This window comes from Leucopleurus acutus (assembly GCF_964270905.1).
Source record: "Leucopleurus acutus genome assembly, chromosome: 3".
Lineage (NCBI taxonomy): Eukaryota > Metazoa > Chordata > Mammalia > Artiodactyla > Delphinidae > Leucopleurus > Leucopleurus acutus.
Window position 1 is genome coordinate 1,880,687 of NC_139145.1, and position 12,419 is coordinate 1,893,105.

Consider the following 12,419-nt stretch of genomic DNA (forward strand, 5'->3'; position numbering starts at 1 on the left):
AGGAGAAAGATTTAGGTCTAGAAGGACCCTGAAGGGGGAAAATTTTCAATCTTTCCATTTTCTCCCTGCTCCACTCCTGCAAGAACCAAGGTATCCGTTCAACGTCTACCCTTGGAAGGCAGTGGCTGGAGGGTAGAACCCACCTCCTGGAGTCCCCCCCGCAGCCCAGCTCCTCAACCTTGTAGGACCCTGAGAGTCCAACCCCCTGTGTTTCTCCTCTTAATTTGCAAAGCATCTCTTGGTGTCCCAATCTATTCCTATGTGAAACAGCACTCCGGGAAACCATCCTACTGGAAGCTAATCACTCTTTTCTTTTCTAAATACTCAGATTAATGTATGCTTTAGTTTAACTTTTTTTTTTTTTTAGAGACGTCTTTCCATCCCTGCATGTCCCACTCAAGCTAGCCAAGCTAGCCAAGAGTCCCTGTTTTGCTGATTTTTTTTTTTTTTGGCCCTACCGCACAGCTTGTGGGATCTTGTTCCCCAACCAGGGATTGAACCTGGGCCCTTGGCAGTAGTGAAAGCACGGAGTCCTAACCACTGAACCGCCAGGGAATTCCCTGCTGATTTTTTTTAATGCTCTTTAACTGGTATGTTATTAAAAGCAATGCCTAGATTATTTGCATCTAAAAAATGAATCTCTTCAATGTATCTTTCTGCTTATTTTTAATTTCTCAAAATGCAAAAACACATACAGGTACGGATGTAAAATGGTGTAGCTGCTGTGCAAAACATTGTGGTGGTTCTTCAAAAACTTAAACAAAAAATTACCCAAAAATCCAGCAATTCCACTTCTGGGTATATACAGAAGAGAGTGGAAAGCAGGGACTTGAATGGATACTTGTACACCCATGTTCATAGCAGCATTATTCACAATAGACAAAGGGTGGAAACAACTCAAATATCTGTCATCAGATGAATGGATGAACACAATGTGGTCCATCCATACAGTGGAATATTACTCAGCCACGAAAAGGAAGGAGATTCTGACACCTGCTATGACATGGATGAAACTTGAGGACGTGACGCTCAGTGAGAGAAGCCAGATACAGAAGGACAAATACTGTCTGATTCTGCTCACAGGGCGTCCCTGGAGGAGTCACAGCCACAGAGACAGGAAGTAGATGGTGGGGTCAGGGGCTGGGGGAGGGGATGGGGAGTGCCTGCTAATGGCCATGGAGTTTCCTTTGGGGTGATAAATATGTTCCACAGTTAGATAGGACTGATGGTTATACAACATCGTGGATGTACTCTCTATCCCACCAAATTGTACTGTCGAAACAGTTAATTTTGTGTTGTGTGAAATTCTCCTGAAAACAAGAAAGACATAAAAGAGAGAAAAGAAATGATCCCTGTCTCTCTGCCTCTTGTTTGCATGCTGCCTTCGTTTCCTTACCGGACAGGGACAGACAGGATTTCGGCAATCCTCTGGCTGCAACCTGACAGCTGCTGGCTGGCCTCCAACCCACCTGTCTACCAGTGGGGTCCCCTTGTCCAGGGACCCTGCTGTCAGGCTGTCCATGCAGACAAATGTCCGCCTACAACATGCATCCTCTGTGTCAACACAAAGAACTCCACTTTGGGGAGAAAAACCAACAAAGGCCCACTGAATCTTTCTTTTTTCTTTCTTTTCTTTTTTCTTTTCTTTTGGTTGCACTGCACAGCAGCAGAATTTTGGGATCAAACTCGGGCCCGGCAGTGAAAGTGCTGGACCACCAGGGAATTCCACACACACCCCCGACGCCTGCCACTGAATCTTTCTAATGGAAGTCACGCACCAAGTCTGTGCATCCACAGGGCAGTGCTAAGGCGGGGAGGGAGAGGCAGTGTGGCGGGTGGGCAGAACAGGGCGCACACACATAACAGCTTGGTCCAGGGGTGTCTCTTTCACTCGGGTACTGCCTGGTCATCGGCATGGATACAGCAGAGGGGGTGAGAGAGGGGGTGAGACTGGAGTCAGGGCATTGACTCCCAGGTGCACACCCCAGAGAATTAAAACCAGGGACTCAAATACTTGTACATGAGTGCTCCTAGCAGCTCTACTCGCAACAGCCCAGACCTGGAAGCAACCCAAGTGTCCATCAATGGACGCGAGTGGATAACCAGAACAGGGGCCTTCCATACACTAAAGTATTATTCGACATTGCTCCTGGATCAGGAAGATGGGGGAGCTGCCTGTGCTTATGTTTCCAGGACTGGGATGGGGTGGCAATGGAAATGGGTTGGCATCTCCTTACTGGAAACCCCATCAAAGCCGGGCAATTGTAAGTGGTGTCTGTGTTCTATTCTCTTAGGATCCAGCATACCCTTCTGGACATGGCGCTCCAATGTTTGTGGGGGACTGTCCTCACATGCTCATGTGGCTCTACAGATCCATTATCAACTTAGCCCCGTCAATCAGAGAATTTCCATCCACAGAGATTCTATCCACAGTGATTGGTTCGGGGAATGAACATGTAACTCAAGTGGGACCAATGAGAGTCATCCCAGGCACTTTGTCTGAAATATAAGCAGTGTCACTCATGGTGCCATACAGTGGAAGCCTGGAGCTTCCATGAGTCATTTTTTGCCACCCAACAGCTCTGAGATCTGGAGGGCGTGACCATGTCGCACATAGACTCTGACCCTAGATACTAGCCACTCTGCTGTTCCTCGTTTGTGCATTCACCCCCACCTATCAGCTGGACTTAAGCCTTCTGGGAGCATCATTGTGGTTGTTTTGCATTTGTATGTCTGGACCATGAGCCTCAGTTAAAAAAAAAAAAATGGGGGCTTCCCTGGTGGCGCAGTGGTTGAGAGTCCGTCTGCCGATGCAGGGGACACGGGTTCGTGCCCCGGTCTGGGAAGATCCCACATGCCGCAGAGCGGCTGGGCCCGTGAGCCATGGCCGCTGAGCCTGCGCGTCCGAGCCTGTGCTCCGCAACGGGAAAGGCCACAACAGTGAGAGGCCCGTGTACCGCAAAAAAAAAAAAAAAAAAAATGTAATGAGAATGAAGACAAAACAGAAGAGGGCGGATCTTAGAGAGAAACAGAAGTTGAGGAGTCCATGCCTTCACAACATTGTTTAAGCACCTTTTTTTTTTTTTTTTTTTTAGCTGTGCCACACAGCATGTGGGATCTTAGTTCCCAGAGCAGGGATCAAACACGTGCCCCCTGCATTGTAAGCATGGAGTCTTAACCTCTTGACTACCAGGAAAGTCCCTGTGTAGGCACCTAGATCCAGCCATACCTGAAGCAGGTGGCCCTTAGTCCTTCCTGTGTATTTTGTTTTGGTTTTTTGGTTTAAGCTAATTTGAGTCATGACTTCAGTCTTTTGTAAACCAAGAGTTTCGACTGATAGTGTCCCTTTTGTTTTTTGGGTTTTTAAAATTTTGCATTTATTTATTTATATTTTTTGGCTGAGTCAGGTCTTAGTTGCAGCACTCATGCGGGCTCTCTAGTTGTGGCGTGCTGGCTCAGTAGTTGTGGCATGTGGGCTTAGTTGCCCTGCGGCATGTGGGATCTTAGTTCCCCGACCAGGGATCGAACCGGCGTCCCCTGCATTGCAAGACAGATTCTCAACCACTGGACCACCACAGATGTCCCATGTCCCTTTTGTTTTGATGTGATTCATCATCCAGCACCTCTCACAAGTAACGTGATCCTCAAAACTCACGGTGGTAGGTTAGTGTCTGCCACCAAAATGTGGCGAAACCATGGAATCGGTTCCCCAATTGGAAGCTCAACAGCAGCAGAAAGCACCCTGGAGTCAGTCAGAAGCCTGTGTCAGCTGCAGAGGTAAGACTTCCACCTCTGCAGGGCAGTCAGTCAACAAATGAGTCCAGGGGGAAGAGAGGCTTCCCCCCAAGCCACCTCTATCTCCATGCGGCTGGGGCCAAAGTCAACATTTCTTCAGCCAAGTTGTGTGGCTTGTGTTTATCTGGCTTTTCATCCTGTTGACTTTCTGAGGTTGCCATGGGCAGCTGTATAGGCCCCAGGTGTTTCCCGCCTCTCTGGGGATCTTCCTGGAAATGGGATGCAGGGGGCTTCCTTCAACTGCCCAGGAAAGGCAGATTAAAGGCTGTGAGAGCCTCACAAGGAGGGGAAGGTTGCCATCTCCTGTTTCCCGGAGGTTACAGGACACTTTCAATAAATGAATCCCTGCCTACCTACCCAGACTCTAACACACACACACACACACACACACACACACACACACACACACACACACACACATACACACACACACAGCTCATCTGGCCATTCCCCCAGGCCGGAAAACATTAGTTTCCAAAAAGCAAATTCAAGTGTTGTAAAATTCTAAAACACAACCTCTTTTCTCACAGCCCTTTAACACTTAGTTTACACACAATTAAAACCTACAGCGTTCTCTGCGTTCCCAGGTCTCAGATGCTGAAAGTAATGATAATAATTAATAGAGGTTAGGGACTTCCCTGGTGGCTCAGTGGTTAAGGATCTGCCTGCCAATGCAGGGGACATGGGTTCGATCCCTGGTCTGGAAAGATCCCACATGCCGCGGGGCAACAAAGCCCGTGCGCCACAACTACTGAGCCTTCATGCCGCAACTACTGAAGGCCGCATGTCACAACTACTGAGCCCATGTGCTGCAACTACTGAAGCCTGTGCTCCTAGAGGCTGTGCTCTGCAACAAGAGAAGCCACCGCAATGAGAAGCCCGTGCACCGCAACGAAGAGTAGCCCCCACCTGCCACAACTACAGAAAGCCCGTGTGCAGCAACAAAGACCCAATGCAGCCAAAAACTAAATAAAATTTTAAAAAAAATAGTGGTTAATATTGAGACTTCCCTGGCGGTCCAGTGGTTAGGGCTCCATGCTTCTGCTGCAGGGGGCTTGGGTTTGATCCCTGGTGGAGGAACCAAGATTCTGCAAACTGTGTGATGCAGAAAAAAAAAAAGTGGCTAATATTTACTAAGTGCTTATTTGGAAACAGACACCATTCTCAACACTTTATATCATCTCATTTAGTCTTTTCAGCAAGTCTGTAAGACAGCAGTGTAACCTGTTTTAAAGATGAGGAAACAGAGATGCAATCTCCTAACCACCCAGCTATCTTTCATTGAATCTGTGTCCTTTTGATTATTTTACATTTATGCTTACATTTATGTGTGCACCTCCCCAACTAACATCCCAGGGTCTGCCTAGCTGTCCACTGTGGTTCTAGCTTAGCCAAAAACAGGGCCTGGCACAGCTAGGAAGACCACAAATCTTTGTCTCTGAGTTTTGCGGCTGCGGAATGACCCACCCCTGGCCACGTGGGAGTGGGGTGTCAGAGAGGAACCCTCATCTCTAGTACTCCCTATTCTTTCCTGGCCAGCTCTTTATTGTATTGTCTTTCCAGCATTTATATTAGCTGGTGATATTTACCTAGAACGTCTGCTCCAGGATGACTGGACATGTTGTCTACGGAGGTGTCCCCATTGTCCAGAGTGAGAGCGCAATTCGTGCGAAGGGACCACGTTATTATTGTTATTATGCTGACAAGTCAGTCGCTCATGCATCCCGCCCCGCCCCCACCCTCCACCCCCACCCCCGCCACATCCCTGCGCCCCTTCCCCGACCTCCAGGATCAAGCGGGCACTGTCGCCACCTAGCGACGAAAGGCACCATGGTCCGAATCCCTGGCTTCAGGCCAGATCTGGAGATGCAGTCATTTGAGCACTTCCCCCCCAAACATCTACCCCCCCCGCCCCCCCCGGTCCCCCCCACCCCGCCTCTGGCTCCTCCCGGTCAGAAGGACGCAGCACCTGGCTCCAGTGGCTCTCAGTCTGGCAGGGGAGGCGTTACAGCAGTGGGTCTCCAAGAGGGATTGCCCACCACCAGCAACACCTGCATCACCTGAGGTCCTTTAGAAATGCAGATTCTTGGGCCCCACCTCAAACCTGCGGAATCAGAGACTTGGAACGAGGCCGGGCCTTCTGTGCTTCAGCGAGGTCTCCGGGGGATACCCCTCCAGCCCTGAGCAGCAGTCTTCAACAACGTTTGCTCCCCAACATTTTCCACAATTGGGGAGTCCTCCAGGCATCGTGCAGGTGGGGACCAGGGATGCTGCTCAACACCCTACAGTGCCTAGAAGGGCCCCAACTCAGAGAACGATTTGGCTCCAAGTATCAGCAGTGCCGAGGTTAAAAAGCCTCACGCTATCTAGGGGAAAAAATGGAATCTGACTCAATTGAGTCCCTGCTCACACTACGCACCAGGACAAATCTCCAATGGTCAGACAGGGTAAACCAGGGTGACCCCCAGTGTCTGTGTCTCCTCCTCTCCCTCCCACTCAGGTGTGTATTTAAATGTGTGCAGCATTCCAGGACCTCAGAGGTCAGGGAGTACATTGTCCTGGGGGGGGGGGTCCATGAAATCTCCTAATCCAGTGAATCTCACCCATGGTGATCCTGCCAACCCCCCAGGGGACACTGGGAGATGTCTGGGGACATTTGTTACTGTCATGACCGGGGGACGGGGGTCCTGACATCCAGTCGGTGGGGGGCCAAGGATGCTCTCCACACCCCGAAGAGCCCAGGACGCCCCCCCGCAAGAATCATCCACCCAGTCTACTGTCTAGACTGAAATTCCTGCCCCAGAGCCAAGCAGATACGCTAATCATAGTGGGGGACCTTGGGCAAGGGTCTTGGGGCTCCAAGCCTCCAAGCCCCAGCTTTTGTAAGTTGGGAATGATGACAGGACCTATCCGCCTAAGAATGTTGCAAAGACAGAGACGAGCATGGACAAGGAAAGACCCAGTCCCTGGGTCTGGGAGGAATCTATGGGGCGGCAGACCCCCTCCCCTTTAAAACGGAGGCCCGTATGGGACTTGAGGAAATGGGGGCCCTTCTGCAGAAGCCCGTGCCACTGTGCCAGGGACTGGGGGAGCCCCTTGTCCTTCCGCCTTCTGCTCTATCCTGCAGGTACAAATACCTGGCCGCGTCTCTTCCGCGAGAAATGCGGAGACATACTGGCTGCCCCTCCCGCCTCCGCCTGGAAAGGCTGCTTTCTATTGGTCTCGGGCAGCAGTGGCGAGGGCCGATTGGCCTAGAGGCGGGCCGTGGCGAGTGATGGACAGACCTGGGGGCGGGGCCTCAGGGCCCTGAGAGCTTTCGGCGCGCATAAGGCTGGTCCTGGCCGCTGGAATGGGGGGCGAGGAGGGGGCGGACAGAGCGCCCCAGACCCCGCGGAATTGCCCAGGGGCCGATTCGTAGGGGTGGAACCGCAGCCGCGGGGAGATTGCCTGTCTTGCTCCCACCCTCTCTTTTCCTTTCTCAGATAGGGAAACTGAGTGTTTATTCAAAATTTTATTTCCTCCACCTTGGTTTTTTTGCATTAATCTTTTTTTAATTAAAAAAATTTTTTTTAATTGAAGTATTTGATTTACAATGTTGTGCTAATTTCTGGTATACAGCAAAGTTATTCAGTTATACATATATATACATATCCTTTTTCATATTTGTTTCCATTATGATTTATTACAGGATATTGAATATAGTTCCTTGTGCTATACAGTAGGACCTTGTTGTTTACTTATTTTATATAAAGTAGTTTGTATCTACTAATCCCAAACTCCTACTCCCCCACCCCCTTTTCCCCTTTGGTAACCATAAGTTTGTTTTCTGCATTAATTATGATTTTTAAAATATATTGCAATACAATGGTATTTACCTCTATGACTGAGTTTTTCTGGCGTGACCCAAACCCACCTCTGCAGAGAAGGATCCAGGCAAGTGAGCCCAGGGGATCTGCTGCTGCTTCTTGGGCCTCCAGCTGCTGGGGTCAAATCATCACTCCCAGATCTGACCTTTGTGGGGCAGAGGGAGGGGCCCTGGCTCCTTTGGCCTTATTTTTTTTTTTTTTTTTTTTTTTTGTGGTACGCGGGCCTCTCACTGCTGTGGCCTCTCCCATTGTGGAGCACAGGCTCCGGATGCGCAGGCTCAGTGGCCATGGCTTACGGGCCTAGCCGCTCCGCGGCATGTGGGATCTTCCCGGACTGGGGCACGAACCCGTGTCCCCTGCATCGGCAGGCGGACTCTCCACCACTGCGCCACCAGGGAAGCCCCGGCCTTACATTTTAAAATTGATTAATTAATTAGGTACAATGACTAAGCTTTGTAACATGTGTATTGAGACATAATTTTCATGCCTTACAATTCACTCATTTAAATTGTACAATTCAGTGGTTTTCACAAGGTTGTGCAACAAGCACCAGGATCTATTTTAGAGATTTTCATCACCCCAAAAGGAACCCTGCCCCCCTCATTAGCAGTCACCCCCCACTCCCTTCCCCAGCCCCTGGCAACCGCTAATCCACTTTCTGTCTCCATGGATTTGCCTGTTCTGGAATGTTATATAAATGGATCAGACAGCATTTGTCCTTTGGTAACTGGCTTCTTTCTCTGAGCATCATGTTTTCAAGGTTCATCCACATTCTAGTGTCAGTGCTTCATTACTTTTTACTGCTGAGTAATAGTGTGTGGACAGACCACACTGGTTTATTCATTCGTCAAGTTATGGACATTTGGGTTGTGTCCACTTCTTGGTGGTTATGAATCATGCTGCTGTGAGTATGTGTGCATACATTTTTATAGGGCATACATTTTCATTTCTTGTGGGCATGTACCAAGGAGCAGAATTGCTGGATCATATGGCAATTTTGTGTTTAACCTTTTGAGGAGCTGCCAGACCATTGTCCACAGGGCTGCTCCATCTTACATTCCCACTTGCCACGTGTGAGGTTCTGATTTCTCCACACCCTCACCAACATTTGTTATCATCTACCTTTTTGAATGCAGCTGTCCTAGTGGGCATGCGGTACCACCTCACCATGGTTCGGATTTGCATTTCCCTGATGGCTTATGATGTTGGAATGCCTGCTGTGTGCCAGGCTCTCTCCTGAGCTTGGACATAGAGCGTGGACAGCAAACTTGGTCCCTGTTCCAGGAGTACTCACGAGCAGTAGAAGGAGACGGGTAATAACCAAGTAAGATAAAATTGGGACTTCACAAGCAGTTCAGTGGTTAGGACTCCGAGCTTCCACTTCAGGGGACCCAGGTTCAATCCCTGGTCGGGGGACTAAGATCCTGCATGCCACGTTGTGCAGCCAAAAAGAAAAAAAAAAAAAAGAAAGATGAGGTCACAGGAAGTGCTCTACGGAGAATGGAAGGTAGTTGCTGCCTTCAGGATGACCATGTGGCCATGGTAAAGGGAGTGGTCAAGAAGGTTGGGCTTCCCTGGTGGCGCAGTGGTTGAGAGTCCGCCTGCCGATGCAGGGGACACGGGTTTGTGCCCCGGTCTGGGAAGATCCCACATACCGCGGAGCGGCTGGGCCCGTGAGCCATGGCCGCTGAGCCTGTGCGTCCGGAGCCTGAGCCTGTGCGTCCGGAGCCTGCGCTCCGCAACGGGAGAGGCCACAACAGTGAGAAGCCCGCGTAACGCAAAAAAAAAAAAAAAAAAAAAAAAGAAGGCATCTCCGCAGAGTGACGCTTTCCCTGAATCCTGAACGATGAGACGTTTTCTGTTGGAAAAGCATTCCAGGCAGGACCTGGCTCTGCATATTGAAACCAGGAAGATTCCCTGGGATTTGAGTTTGGGGAAAACAGGGGCAGGTGGAGGAGATGAAGCCAGGGAGCCAGAGAGCCCGGCTACTCTGAAAAACCATTTGGCATTTTGGACAAAATCTAAACTCATGGGTATTCTGTGACCCAGCAAATAAGCTCCCGAAGGCGTAGGTGTCTGTTAGGGACTAAATTTTGTCTCCCTAGATGCATACATTGAAGCCCGAATTGCCTGGACCTCAGAATGTGGCTGTATTTGCAGACAGGGTCTTTACAGAGTTAATTAGGGTAAAATGGGTCTAGACCCTAATCCCATCTGACTGGTGCCCTTGTAAGAAGAGGAGATTAGGACACAGGATTGAACAGAGGGATGACATGGGGAGAAGATGGCTGTCAAGGAGAGAGACCTCAGAGGGAACCAGCCCTGCCCACACGTCAATCTTTGGAGCTTCCAGAACTGGGAGAGAATCAATGTCTGTTGTTTAAGCCCCCAGACTGTGGTACTGTGTTATGGCGGCCCAGGCAAACGAATACAGTGCCCAATAAAATATGAGTGCGGGCTTCCCTCGTGGCTCAGTGTTTAAGAATCCGCCTGCCAATGCAGGGGACATGAGTTCGAGCCCTGGTCGGGGAAGATCCCGCATGCCGCGGGGCAACTAAACCCGCGCGCCACAACTACTGATCCTGCACTCTAGAGCCCGCGAGCCACAACTACAGAAGCCCGCACACCTAGAGCCCGTGCTCCACAGCAAGAGAAGCCACTGCAATGAGAAACCCGTGCACTGCAACGAAGAGTAGCCCCCGCTCACTGCAACTAAAGAAAGCCCGGGCACAGCAGCGAGAACCCAACTCAGCCGAAAGTAAAAAATATATATATATACACACAACCAGGAAAAGACTCATAGTAGCTGTGTCCATAATAACCCCAAAGTGGAAACCACCCAAGTGTCCATTTGCAAGAGATGGGTCATGAAATGGTGGTGCGTAATAAACAATGATAAACCGTAGTGAAAAAGAATATATATTTAAAAGAAAAGAATGTAAGTACTTCCCTGGCAGTCCAGTGGTTAAGACTCCACGCTTCCATTGCAGGGGGCACAGGTTCGATCCCTGGTCAGGGAACTAAGATCCCACATGCTACACAGTGTGGCCGGAAAAAAAAAAAGTATATATATGTATAACTGAATCACTTTGCTGTACAGCAGTAAGTAACACAATATTGTAAATCAGGTATACTTCAAAAAAAAAGAGAAATCATAATGCTTAGGTCAGTGCATCAGAAGAACAAGAATGCTTCTGAATTCTTGAAATCTGTATTTTGACTTAGGATCATGCAGTGCATTGTGAAAGACTTCATTTAGACTATTTGTGAATTTGATATATGTCAATTAATAAAATTGAACGGTTTTTTAAAATGAATTCATTTATTTATGTATTTATTTTTGGCTGCGTTGGTTCTTCGTTGCTGGGCGTGGGCTTTCTCTAGTTGCGGCGAGCAGGGGCTACTCTTCATTGCAGTGCAGGGGCTTCTCATTGCGGTGGCTTCTCTTGTTGTGGAGCATGGGCTCTAGGTGCGCGAGCATGGGCTCAGTAGTTGTGGCACGTGGGCTCTAGAGTGCAGGCTCAGTAGTTGTGGTGCACGGGCTTAGCTGATCCACGGCATGTGGGATCTTCCCCGACCAGGGCTCAAACCCGTGTCCCCTGCATTGGCAGGTGATTCTTAACCACTGTGCCACCAGGGAAGTCCCTTGTGTGCAGGATTTTTTTTTAATTTATTTATTTTTGGCTGCTTTGGGTCTTTGTTGCTGTGCAGGGGCTTTCTCTAGTTGCGGCGAGCAGGGGCTACTCTTTATTGCAGTGCAGGGGCTTCTTATTGTGGTGGTTTCTCTTGTTGTGGAGCACGGGCTCTAGGTGCATGGGCTTCAGTAGTTGTGGCTCGCGGGCTCAGTAGTTGTGGCGCACGGGCTTAGTTCCTCTGCGGCATGTGGGATCTTCCCGGACCAGGGTTCGAACCCATGTCCCGTGCATTGGCAGGCAGATTCTTAACCACTGCACCACCGAGGAAGTCTCCCTTGTGTGCAGTTTCTAAAGACAATTTCTCAGAGCAGTTTTAGGTTCCCAGAAAAATTGATCAGAAGGTACAGAGATTTCCCACTTCCCCTCCCCCCCCATGCATAGCCTCCCCCACTATCAACATCCCCCACCAGATGGGACGTTTGTGACAAGGATGAACCTACACTGACACGTCATTATCAGCCATTGTCTGCAGTTGACACTCGGTTTCACTCTTCCTGGTGAACGTTCTACGGGTTTGGACAAATGCATAATGAGAGGCATCTATCATTATGGCATCACACAGAGTATTTTCACTTCCCTGAAACCCCTCCGTGCTCCACCTGGCATCCCCTCCATCCCCGACCCCTGGCCACCGTGGATCTTTTTACTGTCGTGACATTTGCCTGTATGTGTGTAATTTCATTAAGTCGTGCAACATTACGCTCTGTAAGATACATCTCTTTTTTTTTTTTCTTTTTTGTCCTCACCATGGTGGCTTGCAGAATCTTAGTTCCCCAACCAGCGATTGAACCCGCGCCCTCTGCAGTGGAAGCTTCGAGTCCTAACCACTGGACCGCCAGGGAATTCCCAATATATCTTCATTTTTTAAACTTGAATTCTGGGTGTGTCTGTGCAGGGCTTTCCGGATGAGGTGGTCCTTTGAATCGGTGGACCCCATAAAGCAGATGGCCCTCGCCTAAGTGGGCATCAACCAGTCCATTGTGGACATGAATGAAAAGCAAGGCAAAAAAGGGAGAATCTGTCCCTTCTGCCTGACAGCTGGCAGGACCATCCATCACCTCCT